Source organism: Pleurodeles waltl, chromosome 6 (assembly GCF_031143425.1).
Source record: "Pleurodeles waltl isolate 20211129_DDA chromosome 6, aPleWal1.hap1.20221129, whole genome shotgun sequence".
In the NCBI taxonomy this organism is placed as follows: Eukaryota; Metazoa; Chordata; class Amphibia; order Caudata; family Salamandridae; genus Pleurodeles; species Pleurodeles waltl.
In genome coordinates this window covers 13,436,412-13,452,228 of record NC_090445.1, presented here as the reverse complement: position 1 = coordinate 13,452,228, position 15,817 = coordinate 13,436,412, and the positions used below count along the sequence as shown (strand labels likewise).

The 15,817-nt window shown below is 47.6% G+C and overlaps 1 protein-coding gene across 3 annotated transcripts in view; it reads right to left on the bottom strand.

Annotated features, from left to right (window-relative positions):
- The window catches only part of NUP188 (nucleoporin 188), a 642,545-nt gene that overhangs the window by 149,137 nt on the left and 477,591 nt on the right, over nucleotides 1-15,817 (bottom strand). The gene's annotated exons all lie outside the window — the stretch shown is intronic.

Genomic DNA, 15,817 nt, shown 5'->3' with positions numbered 1-15,817 from the left:
CCACCCCAGTGGCAGTCAGAAGGGGCAAGGGGGGCTTAGCGGTTTTTGTATCGAACTCTGTTGGGATAGTGAATGTCAACACTATTGAGTTGAGGCCCTGTTATCAAATTTTAAAGCTACACCTGCCCGCATAGCCCAGTGTTTTTTAATTAACTTTTATTTTAATATCTCAGCCTCACAGCCTATATATATCCAAGAAGAGCTAGGCGGGAAGATTGTACAATATATTACTATAGGCAAAGCTCCTTGTTCTGTTATTTGGGGAGGTGGTTTCAACAATGCACTTTGGATGGGTGGCGAGCTTGTGGGATTACAGATATCTTGGACAGAAAAATTAGCCATTTTGTGCACACAGGATACGGCGAGGCCCTGAATTATCTGGTCATATCCCTGAATTTAATATTTTCCTCACATGTTCTAGGCAACAATAAGCAGAGTCTCCCAACCCTTACAGGTAGGGGAAGGGGCTCAACAATTGATTCTGTTTCATTGTCTAAAGACCCTGCCCGGTTGTTGTCACGCTTTGAAGTCCTCACTCTTCCCTTTAGTGAGCATTACCCCATTTCCCTCTCACTCGCGTCCCAGGGGGTTGAGTTTGTCAGAGCTGCAATTGGTTCCAGTCTCCTATTCTGTAAATAAGGGGGTTCAATCCCCCAGAATTTATGAAAAGCCTGATCTTGTAAAACAGCAAAGATGTTTTGGGTTGCCTCTCTCTTTTAGATGACCCCCATGTCCATCTTAAACAGTTTTGGAGACTTGTGTAAGGCAGTTTCACGAGGGTTAAGTAGCAATGAACCCCCCAAGGAACGGCCGCTTCGCCCTCGGTTTTCAAGCGACTGCACTGCGTGCACTCAAGGCGCTACAAATACCCCACCCCGGGATATGGAAAGTGCTAGATTAGCGAGAGCTAGATATAAACAAGCTCTTAAGCAGAGAAAGGCTGAAATTAGAATGAGAGTTTAGGATGATTTACGTAAAGCTGATTAATTAAAAGATAAGAGGTTGTTTTGGAGCACTGTAAATCGCCCTTTCTTTGCTGACCGTGAAGCCAGTGAAATCACGTGTCATATCTCTGAAGACTGGCTTTATTATTTCATGACAATAATTACAACTGAAAATAAAGGAAATAGGGTTGTAACAGCATGTGACTGGGAGCGAGATGATAGCTGGGTGGCTGACCTTAAGGATTTAGCCTCGGTCGTAAATGCAATTAGGAATGCTTCCCAGGCAAGGCACCTGGCCTAGATGGCGGCCCAGGTGACCTGTTTACGTCACATATGGATCTCTGGGACCCTCTGATTATGAATGTGTTGAGGGCTGCTATTAAGGCAGACCTGATCTACTCTTGGATGGAATAAGTTATTGTACCTATTTTTGAGAATCAGAACTTGCCCTCATGTTATCATCCCGTTCTCTTGTTCGTTTCATCTATGTAGATTCTGGCTCGGGTTATTCTCGATAAACTTGAAGTGTGGGCCGAGGAAAATAATTTTTTCAGTCCTGTGCAATATGGTTTTCGGCCTGGATTAGGAACTGCTGAGCGGGCGCTGAATATTTCACTTACACTGGAAAAGTATTTGGCTGCTAAATGTCGTGTCCTGCATCTGGCCTTTATGGATCTTTCCAGCGCGTTTGACATGGTTGATAGAGAAATCTTATGGGAAATGATGGAACTTGCTAGTATAGACATGAATTTACATGATCTACTAAGGCGTCTTCATCAGGACAGCACCAGTAGAGTGCGCTAACTAGTGATGGTCACTTCAGTCCCCATTGGTGCAGGTAGGGAGGTTAGGCAAGGATCAGTACCTTTGTTGTTCCTGTTTTACATCACTGCTCTAGATAAGGTATTATTAACTGGGTGTACGGAAGACGTTCCCAAGATAGGTGGTCAACCAATGCCGGTATTATTATACATGGATGAGGCGGTTTTGTTGCATGGACAGCTGCTGGCTTTGAAAACAAATTTGAAAGGTTTTAAAAATGTTATGATGGGACCTAAGCTTTATGTCAATGACCAAAAGTCCTTCACCATGTCTTATGGCCCCATAAAGAATAAGCATAAGGCCTTCTATATGGGTGGAAAACATATTTTAAAAAAACAGACGTTCAACTATTTAGGTATACTTTTTGACTCGAATAGGAAATGGGACAAGTGAGTATCCCTGAGGGTCATGGGTGATGCCATATGTAGGTTCTCGAAAAGACTAGGGCAGAGGTCGGTTCGAGACTTAGTCCAGCTGTATACTACAAGTGTCCAAGAGTGGGGACTCCTGCAGCTGGAGTGTGGGATATTCTGGGACACAAAGTAGCAGGCCGTGGAAAATGTTTTTTTTGTAGGGTTTTAGCCGTTTCTAGATCTACGGCCAGCTTCATTACCCATAATGAACTGGGGGTGGGATATGTTGAGGATAACGTAAACATGGCACCTTTATTTATGGGTAAAAATATGGCGCAGCCCCCAGGCTGTTTTTCTCCAGACGAGTCTTGGCCGATTGCCTGAAATTAGATAATAGAGCGTCACTTCCATGGATGGCCTATATAAAACGGCCCCTTTATAATAAAGAGAACAGATTACTGTAAATCTTAAGGTGGAGGTGACGGAGATATATCGGTCTGACAGTGAGGAACTAAGGATAGCAAGAGTTTAAACAAGTCCTCTGCAATAAGATTCATGCAGATGACCCCATCCTGTGCCCTAGAGCCAGGCTTAACATGCATGAGTAAGCATGAGCATAGGCTATCTTACCCGATTAAGGCTAAATCTGGTCCCTCATCTTCTTGCCTTCGCGGTGGCTAAACATGGCACGCGTCCTTACCACTGTGTCCCTGTGATGGGGTATCGGAACAACCCACCGTACATTGTATGTTGTTCTGTTCTTTATATCATTCAATAAGACGGAGGTTTTTACGTCCGGGTTTCCTCGCATAAAGATGGGCTGTTTCACCTGCAGTGTTTACTGCCCATGGAAACCTGTACCGCAGTGTTAAATTATTTATTAATAGCACTATCTATAGGGGAAAAAAATATGCACTTTAAATGATTACGAAACTGATGGGCCATAAGATGTGATTCAAGGTTTTTATACATTTGATATGCCTTTTAAATGTTTGGTATATGCATTTTTAATTGTAATTTGATAATGTTTTGAAACTGATCTTAGTTTTTATACCACAAATGGATGCTTTATTATCAAGTATTTTTGTTGTTTGTACTTTTATGGCCTTTTTAATTGGACGGAACAAAGTTGAAATTGATTAGATAAAGCCTAGGATACACCTGGCCCTTAATAACTTTTTAGTTTGAAATGGATTTCTTTCTTCAGGATAACAAATTACGTTTGTCCAAAATAGCTTTAATAGACTGCCAAATACATTTTATTTGAAACATTTTAACGTTTTGGAAACCCCGATTACAGGAACTTCCCTTATAACTCTCCCCAGTAGCCTTTATTTTCCGCTATCATACAGTTTCAAGGTAATGAAACCTATATATTTTTCTACAAAACCTATTTGCTACTGGTCGCTTACCCACTGGAACCCCGAAGAACACAACTGAGCGGTGATCAGAGAAATACACGAATTAAGCCCACAGCCTTGTTCTTTATGGTCAGCGCTCCTTCCACAGGGGCTTCTCAGTCTACTGATAATGACTACTCGTCCCTACCTACGTCCGCCCAGAATCTTCTTCGGGCTGCCCCTTTGGAGAATATTTCCTAATCCCCGTCCCTTTACGCTCCTCAGCACGACGTCAATAAATAGACGCAATCCCACCATTCTTATAGAGGGCAAAACATGTTTCCACTACGTATCGCCACCCTCCTGCAGTTAAAATACAGACCCTTGTTTCTATCATGACCAGCAGTGTCTTAATTACATCAGTCTACACACCAAAAAACTGTGGATTTCAGTCTACACACCAAAAAACTGTGGAATTCGATACTCCTGTTCCGCAGTTTGAGACCGAACTACACCATGCCCCTCTTGAAAGGCAAAAGCATCTACACCTGGCTAAAACGTTTTATTGTTGCATATTTACTATCATCAACTTCTGCATTTTAACTTCATTCATTCTGATAGCACAACACTTTGAATGTACCATCTGTCAGCACACAAGGGTACTGCTTGAGATTTCCAGATCCAGTCTGAAGCCCACAAAAAATTCTAAGGTAAAGAACCTACAGGTAGAAGTCTCTATCAGATAAACAACAGTGAACACACAAATGAATTCAATCACAAAATTGCAGTCTACTCCGTCATTTCTCGCCATTCCTTCTTTAGAAGGGTGAAGCGTAGCAACCAAAAAAAAACATAATAATAACCCATGTCAGGCAATATTTTGACACTACCTTTGGAAGGAAGCCTGGGTTATCAGATCTAGTTTGTCTGGGTAGAAAGGAAGGTAGGGAGGTTGAACAGAAAGTACTTCAGGACACTGACCCTTTTTGGCTGATATTATGGCCACCACAAAAGGCATCCTTATGGTCAATAAATGGAGTGGACAGGTGTGCAACGAATAGAAACGCGTGCACATGAGAAAAGACCAGGTTTAGATACCAGAGGGGCAAGCTGAATGGCCTGGGAGGGAACGTGTGTTCTAGTCCCTTGAGGAAATGAGTCACAAAAGGTGACTTGAATAAAGAAGGCTGGTGCAGCAATATGGCAGACAAGTAATCTTTGACCATGCCCAGAGAAGAGCCCTGCAAGGCCAGAGACACAGCAAACAATAAAACTTGGGATAAGGCCGCAGAAAGAGTGATCAATGCTTCTGGATGCACACCATGTGACAAACATGTTTCAGGTGGGGGCGAGGAGGGTGTGTGTGTGTTTGTGTGTGTGTGTGTGTGTGGGGGGGGGTGTGTGTGGTGTCTTGTGTGTGTTCAAAGTCCACACATGAAGGTGAACGTGCTGAGCTTCAGGTGCAAGACTCTGCCCAAACTAGAGCTCAAGGATCACTTCAGACTGCTCGTTCCTGATCTTGAGAACTCTGATCAGGAGTGGTATTGGCGGAAAGACTTCGAGGAGGCTTGAGCTCCACTCGAGATGAAAAGTGTCTCCGACTGACAGTTGCCTTGGAAAGTCCAGCTAGCAGAACTGTTGACATGGCACACTCTCAGTGGTGGCAAACATATCTAACCAAGGTTCTCCCCAATCGCAGAACAGACCTTGCACCACCTCCGGGTGGAGACACCATAGGTGATCTGCTAGAGAACGATGGTTGATTTTGTCTGCTCTGGTGTTCAGAGAGCCAATCAGTTGCTGAACTACCAGGAAAATGCACGACTTTCCAGCCATTCCCAGGGATGCGGGCCTCTTGACACAGGGCCCACAAACACATCCGTCCTGTTTGTTGTAGAACCACATGGCACCGATGCTGTCCATGAACACCTGAACCAGCCTTCTGTTGATTGAAGGAAGAAAGGCTTTTAATGCCAGTCAGATCGTCTGCAGCTCCAGCAAGATGATAAGGAGCTAGGGACTCCGCCGGAGACCAGAGTAAAGGAGACGTTGAGAAGGCGAAGGTCAAGAATAGGATGGAGGGGCCCCATCCTTTTTAAGCACCAGAAAGTAGTGGGAATTGCAGTCACAACCTACTTCTGATGATGGTACCCCCACGATAGTTCTTTTGGCCAAAAGAGCCAGTAATTCCTGATGGAGTAAGGTGAGATGGTCCTCCGTCAGCTGGGCGTGAGAAGGTTGCATGAGAGATTGTTTCCAGAAAGGGGAATCTGGATGATTTGAAGAACCCACTTAACCAATGTCATGGACAGCCAGTGGGACACGTGGTGGCAAATCCTGTCGGACACTGGGTGTCAGTGCTGGCATGAGGGCAAACAAAAGGGGCTTAGCGGCGGCAGCTGCAAGGGACGTGGTGGACTGGGTCGACCTCTGGCTGGCAGTTCCACATGATTTGTGGAACCGCAGGCAGGAAAAGGCTGGGTGGAAAAGGACACATTTGGTAGCCCTTGTCGTGGCCACTGAAGGGGTGAAAGGTAAACTGGTGTTGGTGGCGAGCCATGGATAGGCTCAAAGACCTGGCTGTAGCGCTGCTATCTTGAAAGCACTCCAGCACGGAGTCCGCCTTCTTGCCAAAAAGGTGACAGCCATCAAAGGGCATATCCACGAGGGAAGCCTGGACATCCGATGAAAAGCCTGTGGTTCTCAACCAGGCGTGGCTTCCGACAATCAACTGCCCTCCCTACAGAGTCGGTCATGTCCAGCCCACATCTGATCGTGACCTTTCTGCATCTCCCCCATCAGCAATACTTAATTCAGACATCCTCCAAGACTACAGGCAACACTTCTGCACCAAAGTAATGCACAGTGTAGGTGTATTGGCCCAAAAGGAACGTGGTGTTCAGCGAACCCTGTACTAGGCTGGCAGAGGAGAACATCCTCATGCCAAAGGTGTCCATCGTTTTGAATTCCCTATACAGTGGTGTGGTATGGAATGTACTCCGGTTTAGGAGGCGGCTTGGACCACCAAACTTTCCGGGGTGGTGTACTAGGTGAGGAACCTGAGGTCTCAAGAGGTGGGCTGATGGGGGCAGCAATTGTCCTGTGCACAGGAGCCCCGGTGCAGGGCTTGGATCAGACCCAGAGTATGACACTCGTATGGGCTTTACTAAAAGGGAGAAAAGGGGGTAATCCCCAGCTGAAGCAGCACCTTCAAGATGTTTGCCTTGATTGCGGAGGGCAAATGAAAGTCCAGGACCTCAGCTGCCCTCTGCACCAGCAATGCAAAAGAGGCTCCCTTCTTGTAGCTATGGTGGGAGGAGAGACAACACCAGTGTCTGGTGAGGTGTCCAGACGAGTTGTTCGCTTGGCAGATAAGGCTCAGTGTTGGGAGAGACGAAGGGGATGGCCCCACCATTGGGCCTAGGCGCTGTCAGGACCAACAGCACTGGAGTGGGCTCCAAAAAAGGTTGTGGTCTCGAAGCGCAGGTGTAGTCAATCCAGATCTAACATCGGATATACAGGAGCCACCTGGCGTTGAGATAGTTCTCCCCCGAGCGCCCCAGGAATCCAATAGGGGGCCCCTCCAGAACCCCCGGGCATGAAAGTGCTGCAGAGGGGTCCGGCACCCAAATATGTGGTGCCGGGCCTTATCAACTCCTTGAATTGGGAGGGGGTCTGTAGGAAGTTGGCTCTGTATGTGCTATTTCAAAGTAAGGAATAGCATGCACAGAGTCCAAGGGTTCCCCTTAGAGGTAAAATAGTGGTAAAAATAGATAATACTAATGCTCTATTTTGTGGTAGTGTGGTCGAGCAGTAGGCTTATCCAAGGAGTAGTGTTAAGCATTTGTTGTACATACACATAGACAATAAATGAGGTACACACACTCAGAGACAAATCCAGCCAATAGGTTTTTATATAGAAAAATATCTTTTCTTAGTTTATTTTAAGAACCACAGGTTCAAATTCTACATGTAATATCTCCTTCGAAAGGTATTGCAGGTAAGTACTTTAGGAACTTCAAATCATCAAAATTGCATGTATACTTTTCAAGTTATTCACAAATAGCTGTTTTAAAAGTGGACACTTAGTGCAATTTTCACAGTTCCTAGGGGAGGTAAGTATTTGTTAGTTTTACCAGGTAAGTAAGACACTTACAGGGTTCAGTTCTTGGTCCGAGGTAGCCCACCGTTGGGGGTTCAGAGCAACCCCAAAGTCACCACACCAGCAGCTCAGGGCCGGTCAGGTGCAGAGTTCAAAGTGGTGCCCAAAACACATAGGCTAGAATGGAGAGAAGGGGGTGCCCCGGTTCCGGTCTGCTTGCAGGTAAGTACCCGCGTCTTCGGAGGGCAGACCAGGGGGGTTTTGTAGGGCACCGGGGGGGACACAAGCCCACACAGAAATTTCACCCTCAGCAGCGCGGGGGCGGCCGGGTGCAGTGTAGAAACAAGCGTCGGGTTTGTAATGGAAGTCAATGGGAGATCTAGGGATCTCTTCAGCGCTGCAGGCAGGCAAGGGGGGGGGTTCCTCGGGGAAACCTCCACTTGGGCAAGGGAGAGGGACTCCTGGGGGTCACTCCTCCAGTGAAAGTCCGGTCCTTCAGGTCCTGGGGGCTGCGGGTGCAGGGTCTCTCCCAGGTGTCGGGACTTTGGATTCAAAAGAGTCGCGGTCAGGGGAAGCCTCGGGATTCCCTCTGCAGGCGGCGCTGTGGGGGCTCAGGGGGGACAGGTTTTTGTACTCACAGTCTTAGAGTAGTCCTGGGGTCCCTCCTGAGGTGTTGGATCGCCACCAGCCGAGTCGGGGTCGCCGGGTGCAGTGTTGCAAGTCTCACGCCTTTTGCGGGGAGCTTGCAGGGTTCTTTAAAGCTGCTGGAAACAAAGTTGCAGCCTTTCTTGGAGCAGGTCCGCTGTCCTCGGGAGTTTCTTGTCTTTTCGAAGCAGGGGCAGTCCTCAGAGGATGTCGAGGTCGCTGGTCCCTTTGGAAGGCGTCGCTGGAGCAGGATCTTTGGAAGGCAGGAGACAGGCCGGTGAGTTTCTGGAGCCAAGGCAGTAGTCGTCTTCTGGTCTTCCTCTGCAGGGGTTTTCAGCTAGGCAGTCCTTCTTCTTGTAGTTGCAGGAATCTAATTTTCTAGGGTTCAGGGTAGCCCTTAAATACTAAATTTAAGGGCGTGTTTAGGTCTGGGGGGTTAGTAGCCAATGGCTACTAGCCCTGAGGGTGGGTACACCCTCCTTGTGCCTCCTCCCAAGGGGAGGGGGTCACAATCCTAACCCTATTGGGGGAATCCTCCATCTGCAAGATGGAGGATTTCTAAAAGTTAGAGTCACCTCAGCTCAGGACACCTTAGGGGCTGTCCTGACTGGCCAGTGACTCCTCCTTGTTATTCTCATTATTTTCTCCGGCCTTGCCGCCAAAAAGTGGGGCCTGGCCGGAGGGGGCGGGCAACTCCACTAGCTGGAGTGTCCTGCTGGGTTGGCACAAAGGAGGTGAGCCTTTGAGGCTCACCGCCAGGTGTGACAATTCCTGCCTGGGAGAGGTGTTAGCATCTCCACCCAGTGCAGGCTTTGTTACTGGCCTCAGAGTGACAAAGGCACTCTCCCCATGGGGCCAGCAACATGTCTCGGTTTGTGGCAGGCTGCTAGAACTAGTCAGCCTACACAGATAGTCGGTTAAGTTTCAGGGGGCACCTCTAAGGTGCCCTCTGTGGTGTATTTTACAATAAAATGTACACTGGCATCAGTGTGCATTTATTGTGCTGAGAAGTTTGATACCAAACTTCCCAGTTTTCAGTGTAGCCATTATGGTGCTGTGGAGTTCGTGTTTGACAGACTCCCAGACCATATACTCTTATGGCTACCCTGCACTTACAATATCTAAGGTTTTGTTTAGACACTGTAGGGGTACCATGCTCATGCACTGGTACCCTCACCTATGGTATAGTGCACCCTGCCTTAGGGCTGTAAGGCCTGCTAGAGGGGTGTCTTACCTATACTGCATAGGCAGTGAGAGGCTGGCATGGCACCCTGAGGGGAGTGCCATGTCGACTTACTCGTTTTGTCCTCACTAGCACACACAAGCTGGCAAGCGGTGTGTCTGTGCTGAGTGAGAGGTCTCCAGGGTGGCATAAGACATGCTGCATCCCTTAGAGACCTTCCTTGGCATCAGGGCCCTTGGTACTAGAAGTACCAGTTACAAGGGATTTATCTGGATGCCAGGGTCTGCCAATTGTGGACACAAAAGTACAGGTTAGGGAAAGAACACTGGTGCTGGGGCCTGGTTAGCAGGCCTCAGCACACTTTCAATTGTAAACATAGCATCAGCAAAGGCAAAAAGTCAGGGGGCAACCATGCCAAGGAGGCATTTCCTTACACAACCCCCCCCCAAACGAAAGAGGATGAGACTAACCTTTCCCAAGAGAGTCTTCATTTTCTAAGTGGAAGAACCTGGAAAGGCCATCTGCATTGGCATGGGCAGTCCCAGGTCTGTGTTCCACTATAAAGTCCATTCCCTGTAGGGAGATGGACCACCTCAACAGTTTAGGATTTTCACCTTTCATTTGCATCAGCCATTTGAGAGGTCTGTGGTCGGTTTGAACTAGGAAGTGAGTCCCAAAGAGGTATGGTCTCAGCTTCTTCAGGGACCAAACCACAGCAAAGGCCTCCCTCTCAATGGCACTCCAACGCTGCTCCCTGGGGAGTAACCTCCTGCTAATGAAAGCAACAGGCTGGTCAAGGCCATCATCATTTGTTTGGGACAAAACTGCCCCTATCCCATGTTCAGAGGCATCAGTCTGCACAATGAACTGCTTAGAATAATCTGGAGCTTTGAGAACTGGTGCTGAGCACATTGCCTGTTTCAGGGTGTCAAAGGCCTGTTGGCAGTCCACAGTCCAGTTTACTTTCTTGGGCATTTTCTTGGAGGTGAGTTCAGTGAGGGCTGTCACAATGGATCCATATCCCTTCACAAACCTCCTGTAATACCCAGTCAAGCCAAGGAATGCCCTGACTTGAGTCTGGGTTTTTGGAGCTACCCAGTCCAGAATAGTCTGGATCTTGGGTTGGAGTGGCTGAACTTGGCCTCCACCTACAAGGTGTCCCAAGTAAACCACAGTTCCCTGCCCTATCTGGCATTTGGATGCCTTGATAGAGAGGCCTGCAGATTGCAGAGCCTTCAAAACCTTCCTCAGGTGGACCAGGTGATCCTGCCAGGTGGAGCTAAAGACAGCAATATCATCAAGATAAGCTGTGCTAAAGGACTCCAAGCCAGCAAGGACTTGATTCACCAACCTTTGGAAGGTGGCAGGGGCATTCTTTAAACCAAAGGGCATAACAGTAAACTGATAATGCCCATCAGGTGTGGAGAATGCTGTCTTTTCTTTTGCTCCCGGTGCCATTTTTATTTGCCAGTACCCTGCTGTCAAGTCAAAGGTACTTAGAAATTTGGCAGCACCTAATTTATCAATGAGCTCATCAGCTCTTGGAATTGGATGGGCATCTGTCTTGGTGACAGAATTGAGCCCTCTGTAGTCCACACAAAACCTCATCTCTTTCTTTCCATCTTTGGTGTGAGGTTTGGGGACTAAGACCACTGGGCTAGCCCAGGGGCTGTCAGAGCGCTCAATGACTCCCAATTCCAGCATCTTGTGGACTTCCACCTTGATGCTTTCTTTAACATGGTCAGATTGTCTAAAGATTTTGTTCTTGACAGGCATGCTGTCTCCTGTGTCCACATCATGGGTACACAGGTGTGTCTGACCAGGGGTTAAGGAGAAGAGTTCAGGAAACTGTTGTAGGACTCTCCTACAATCAGCTTGCTGTTGGCCAGAGAGGGTGTCTGAGTAGATCACTCCATCTACTGTACCATCTTTTGGGTCTGATGACAGAAGATCAGGGAGAGGTTCACTCTCTGCCTCCTGATCCTCATCTGTTACCATCAACAGATTGACATCAGCCCTGTCGTGGAAGAGCTTAAGGCGGTTTACATGGATCACCCTTTTGGGGCTCCTGCTTGTGCCCAGGTCCACCAAGTAGGTGACCTGACTCTTCCTCTCTAGTACTGGGTAAGGGCCACTCCATTTGTCCTGGAGTGCCCTGGGAGCCACAGGCTCTAGAACCCAGACCTTCTGCCCTGGTTGGAACTCAACCAGTGCAGCCTTTTGGTCATACCAAAACTTCTGGAGCTGTTGGCTGGCCTCAAGGTTTTTGGTTGCCTTTTCCATGTACTCTGCCATTCTAGAGCGAAGGCCAAGTACATAGTCCACTATGTCCTGTTTAGGCTCATGGAGAGGTCTCTCCCAGCCTTCTTTAACAAGGGCAAGTGGTCCCCTTACAGGATGACCAAACAGAAGTTCAAAGGGTGAGAACCCTACTCCCTTCTGTGGTACCTCCCTGTAAGCGAAAAGCAGACATGGCAGGAGGACATCCCATCTCCTTTTGAGTTTTTCTGGGAGCCCCATGATCATGCCCTTTAATGTCTTGTTGAATCTCTCAACTAAGCCATTAGTTTGTGGATGGTAAGGTGTAGTGAATTTATAAGTCACTCCACACTCATTCCACATGTGCTTTAGGTATGCTGACATGAAGTTGGTACCTCTGTCAGATACCACCTCCTTAGGGAAACCCACTCTGGTAAAGATACCAATGAGGGCCTTGGCTACTGCCGGGGCAGTAGTCGACCTAAGGGGAATAGCTTCAGGATACCTGGTAGCATGATCCACTACTACCAGGATATACATATTTCCTGAGGCTGTGGGAGGTTCCAGTGGACCAACTATGTCCACACCCACTCTTTCAAAGGGCACCCCCACCACTGGAAGTGGAATGAGGGGGGCCTTTGGATGCCCACCTGTCTTACCACTGGCTTGACAGGTGGGGCAGGAGAGGCAAAACTCCTTAACCATGTTGGACATATTGGGCCAGTAGAAGTGGTTGACTAACCTCTCCCACGTCTTGGTTTGTCCCAAATGTCCAGCAAGGGGAATGTCATGGGCCAATGTTAGGATGAACTCTCTGAACAGCTGAGGCACTACCACTCTCCTAGTGGCACCAGGTTTGGGGTCTCTGGCCTCAGTGTACAGGAGTCCATCCTCCCAATAGACCCTATGCGTTCCATTTTTCTTGCCTTTGGACTCTTCAGCAGCTTGCTGCCTAAGGCCTTCAAGAGAGGGACAGGTTTCTTGTCCCTTACACAGCTCCTCCCTGGAGGGTCCCCCTGGGCCTAAGAGCTCAACCTGGTAAGGTTCAAGCTCCAAAGGCTCAGTTCCCTCAGAGGGCAGAACTTCTTCCTGAGAAGAGAGGTTCCCTTTCTTTTGCTGTGTTGCAGTTGGTTTCCCAACTGACTTTCCGGTTCTCTTGGTAGGCTGGGCCATTTTTCCAGACTCCAGCTCTACTTTTTCACCCTGTGCCTTGCATTGTGCTCTTGTTTTCACACACACCAGTTCAGGGATACCCAGCATTGCTGCATGGGTTTTTAGTTCTACCTCAGCCCATGCTGAGGACTCCAGGTCATTTCCAAGCAGACAGTCCACTGGGATATTTGAGGAGACCACCACCTGTTTCAGGCCATTGACCCCTCCCCATTCTAAAGTAACCATTGCCATGGGATGTACTTTTCTCTGATTGTCAGCGTTGGTGACTGTGTAAGTTTTTCCAGTCAGGTATTGGCCAGGGGAAACCAGTTTCTCTGTCACCATGGTGACACTGGCACCTGTATCCCTCAGGCCCTCTATTCTAGTCCCATTAATTAAGAGTTGCTGTCTGTATTTTTGCATGTTAGGCGGCCAGACAGCTAGTGTGGCTAAATCCACCCCACCCTCAGAAACTAGAGTAGCTTCAGTGTGGACCCTGATTTGCTCTGGGCACACTGTTGATCCCACTTGGAGACTAGCCATACCAGTGTTACCTGGATGGGAGTTTGGAGTGGAACCTTTCTTGGGACAGGCCTTGTCTCCAGTTTGGTGTCCATGCTGTTTACAGCTATGACACCAGGCCTTTTTGGGATCAAAGTTTTTACCCTTGTACCCATTGTTTTGTGAAGAGGCTCTGGGCCCACCCTCCTGTGCAGGTCTTTGGGGGCCTGTAGAAGACTCTTTACTATTTTTAGTTTTGGTTGTCTCATCACCCTTCCCCTGGGGAGTCTTTGTGACCCCTTTCTTTTGGTCACCCCCTGTTGAAGTCTTGGACACCCTTGTCTTGACCCAATGGTCCGCCTTCTTTCCCAATTCTTGGGGAGAAATTGGTCCTAGGTCTACCAGATGCTGATGCAGTTTATCATTGAAACAATTACTTAACAGGTGTTCTTTCACAAATAAATTGTACAGCCCATCATAATTACTTACACCACTGCCTTGAATCCAACCATCTAGTGTTTTCACTGAGTAGTCAACAAAGTCAACCCAGGTCTGGCTCGAGGATTTTTGAGCCCCCCTGAACCTAATCCTGTACTCCTCAGTGGAGAATCCAAAGCCCTCAATCAGGGTACCCTTCATGAGGTCATAAGATTCTGCATCTTGTCCAGAGAGTGTGAGGAGTCTATCCCTACACTTTCCTGTGAACATTTCCCAAAGGAGAGCACCCCAGTGAGATCTGTTCACTTTTCTGGTTACACAAGCCCTCTCAAAAGCTGTGAACCATTTGGTGATGTCATCACCATCTTCATATTTAGTTACAATCCCTTTAGGGATTTTCAACATGTCAGGAGAATCTCTGACCCTATTTATGTTGCTGCCACCATTGATGGGTCCTAGGCCCATCTCTTGTCTTTCCCTCTCTATGGCTAGGATCTGTCTTTCCAAAGCCAATCTTTTGGCCATCCTGGCTAACTGGATGTCCTCTTCACTGGGGCTATCCTCAGTGATTTCAGAGGTGTTGGTCTCTCCTGTGAGGGAACCAGCATCTCTGACTATTATTTTAGGAGTCAGGGTTTGAGGGACCCTGTTCTCCCTAGATAGGACTGGTAGGGGGGAATTGTCCTCCAAGTCACTATCCTCTTCCTCTGAGTTGCCACCCTCAGAGGGGTTGGCCTTTTCAAACTCTGCCAAAAGCTCCTGGAGCTGTATTTTGGTAGGTTTGGGGCCCATTGTTATTTTCTTTAGTTTACAGAGTGACCTTAGCTCTCTCATCTGTAGATGGAGGTAAGGTGTGGTGTCGAGTTCCACCACATTCACATCTGTGCTAGACATTATGCTTCTAAAAGTTGGAATACTTTTTAAGAGACTAAAACTGATTCTAGAATCTAATTCAAACTTTTAACAAACTTTTAAACTCTAAAAGAAATGCTAAACAGGATCTAACACAAGGCCCTAGCAGGTCTTTTAAGAATTTAGAAAACTTTTCAAATTGCAAAAATCAATTTCTAATGACAATTTTGGAATTTGTCGTGTGATCAGGTATTGGCTGAGTAGTCCAGCAAATGCAAAGTCTTGTACCCCACCGCTGATCCACCAATGTAGGAAGTTGGCTCTGTATGTGCTATTTCAAAGTAAGGAATAGCATGCACAGAGTCCAAGGGTTCCCCTTAGAGGTAAAATAGTGGTAAAAATAGATAATACTAATGCTCTATTTTGTGGTAGTGTGGTCGAGCAGTAGGCTTATCCAAGGAGTAGTGTTAAGCATTTGTTGTACATACACATAGACAATAAATGAGGTACACACACTCAGAGACAAATCCAGCCAATAGGTTTTTATATAGAAAAATATCTTTTCTTAGTTTATTTTAAGAACCACAGGTTCAAATTCTACATGTAATATCTCCTTCGAAAGGTATTGCAGGTAAGTACTTTAGGAACTTCAAATCATCAAAATTGCATGTATACTTTTCAAGTTATTCACAAATAGCTGTTTTAAAAGTGGACACTTAGTGCAATTTTCACAGTTCCTAGGGGAGGTAAGTATTTGTTAGTTTTACCAGGTAAGTAAGACACTTACAGGGTTCAGTTCTTGGTCCGAGGTAGCCCACCGTTGGGGGTTCAGAGCAACCCCAAAGTCACCACACCAGCAGCTCAGGGCCGGTCAGGTGCAGAGTTCAAAGTGGTGCCCAAAACACATAGGCTAGAATGGAGAGAAGGGGGTGCCCCGGTTCCGGTCTGCTTGCAGGTAAGTACCCGCGTCTTCGGAGGGCAGACCAGGGGGGTTTTGTAGGGCACCGGGGGGGACACAAGCCCACACAGAAATTTCACCCTCAGCAGCGCGGGGGCGGCCGGGTGCAGTGTAGAAACAAGCGTCGGGTTTGTAATGGAAGTCAATGGGAGATCTAGGGATCTCTTCAGCGCTGCAGGCAGGCAAGGGGGGGGTTCCTCGGGGAAACCTCCACTTGGGCAAGGGAGAGGGACTCCTGGGGGTCACTCCTCCAGTGAAAGTCCGGTCC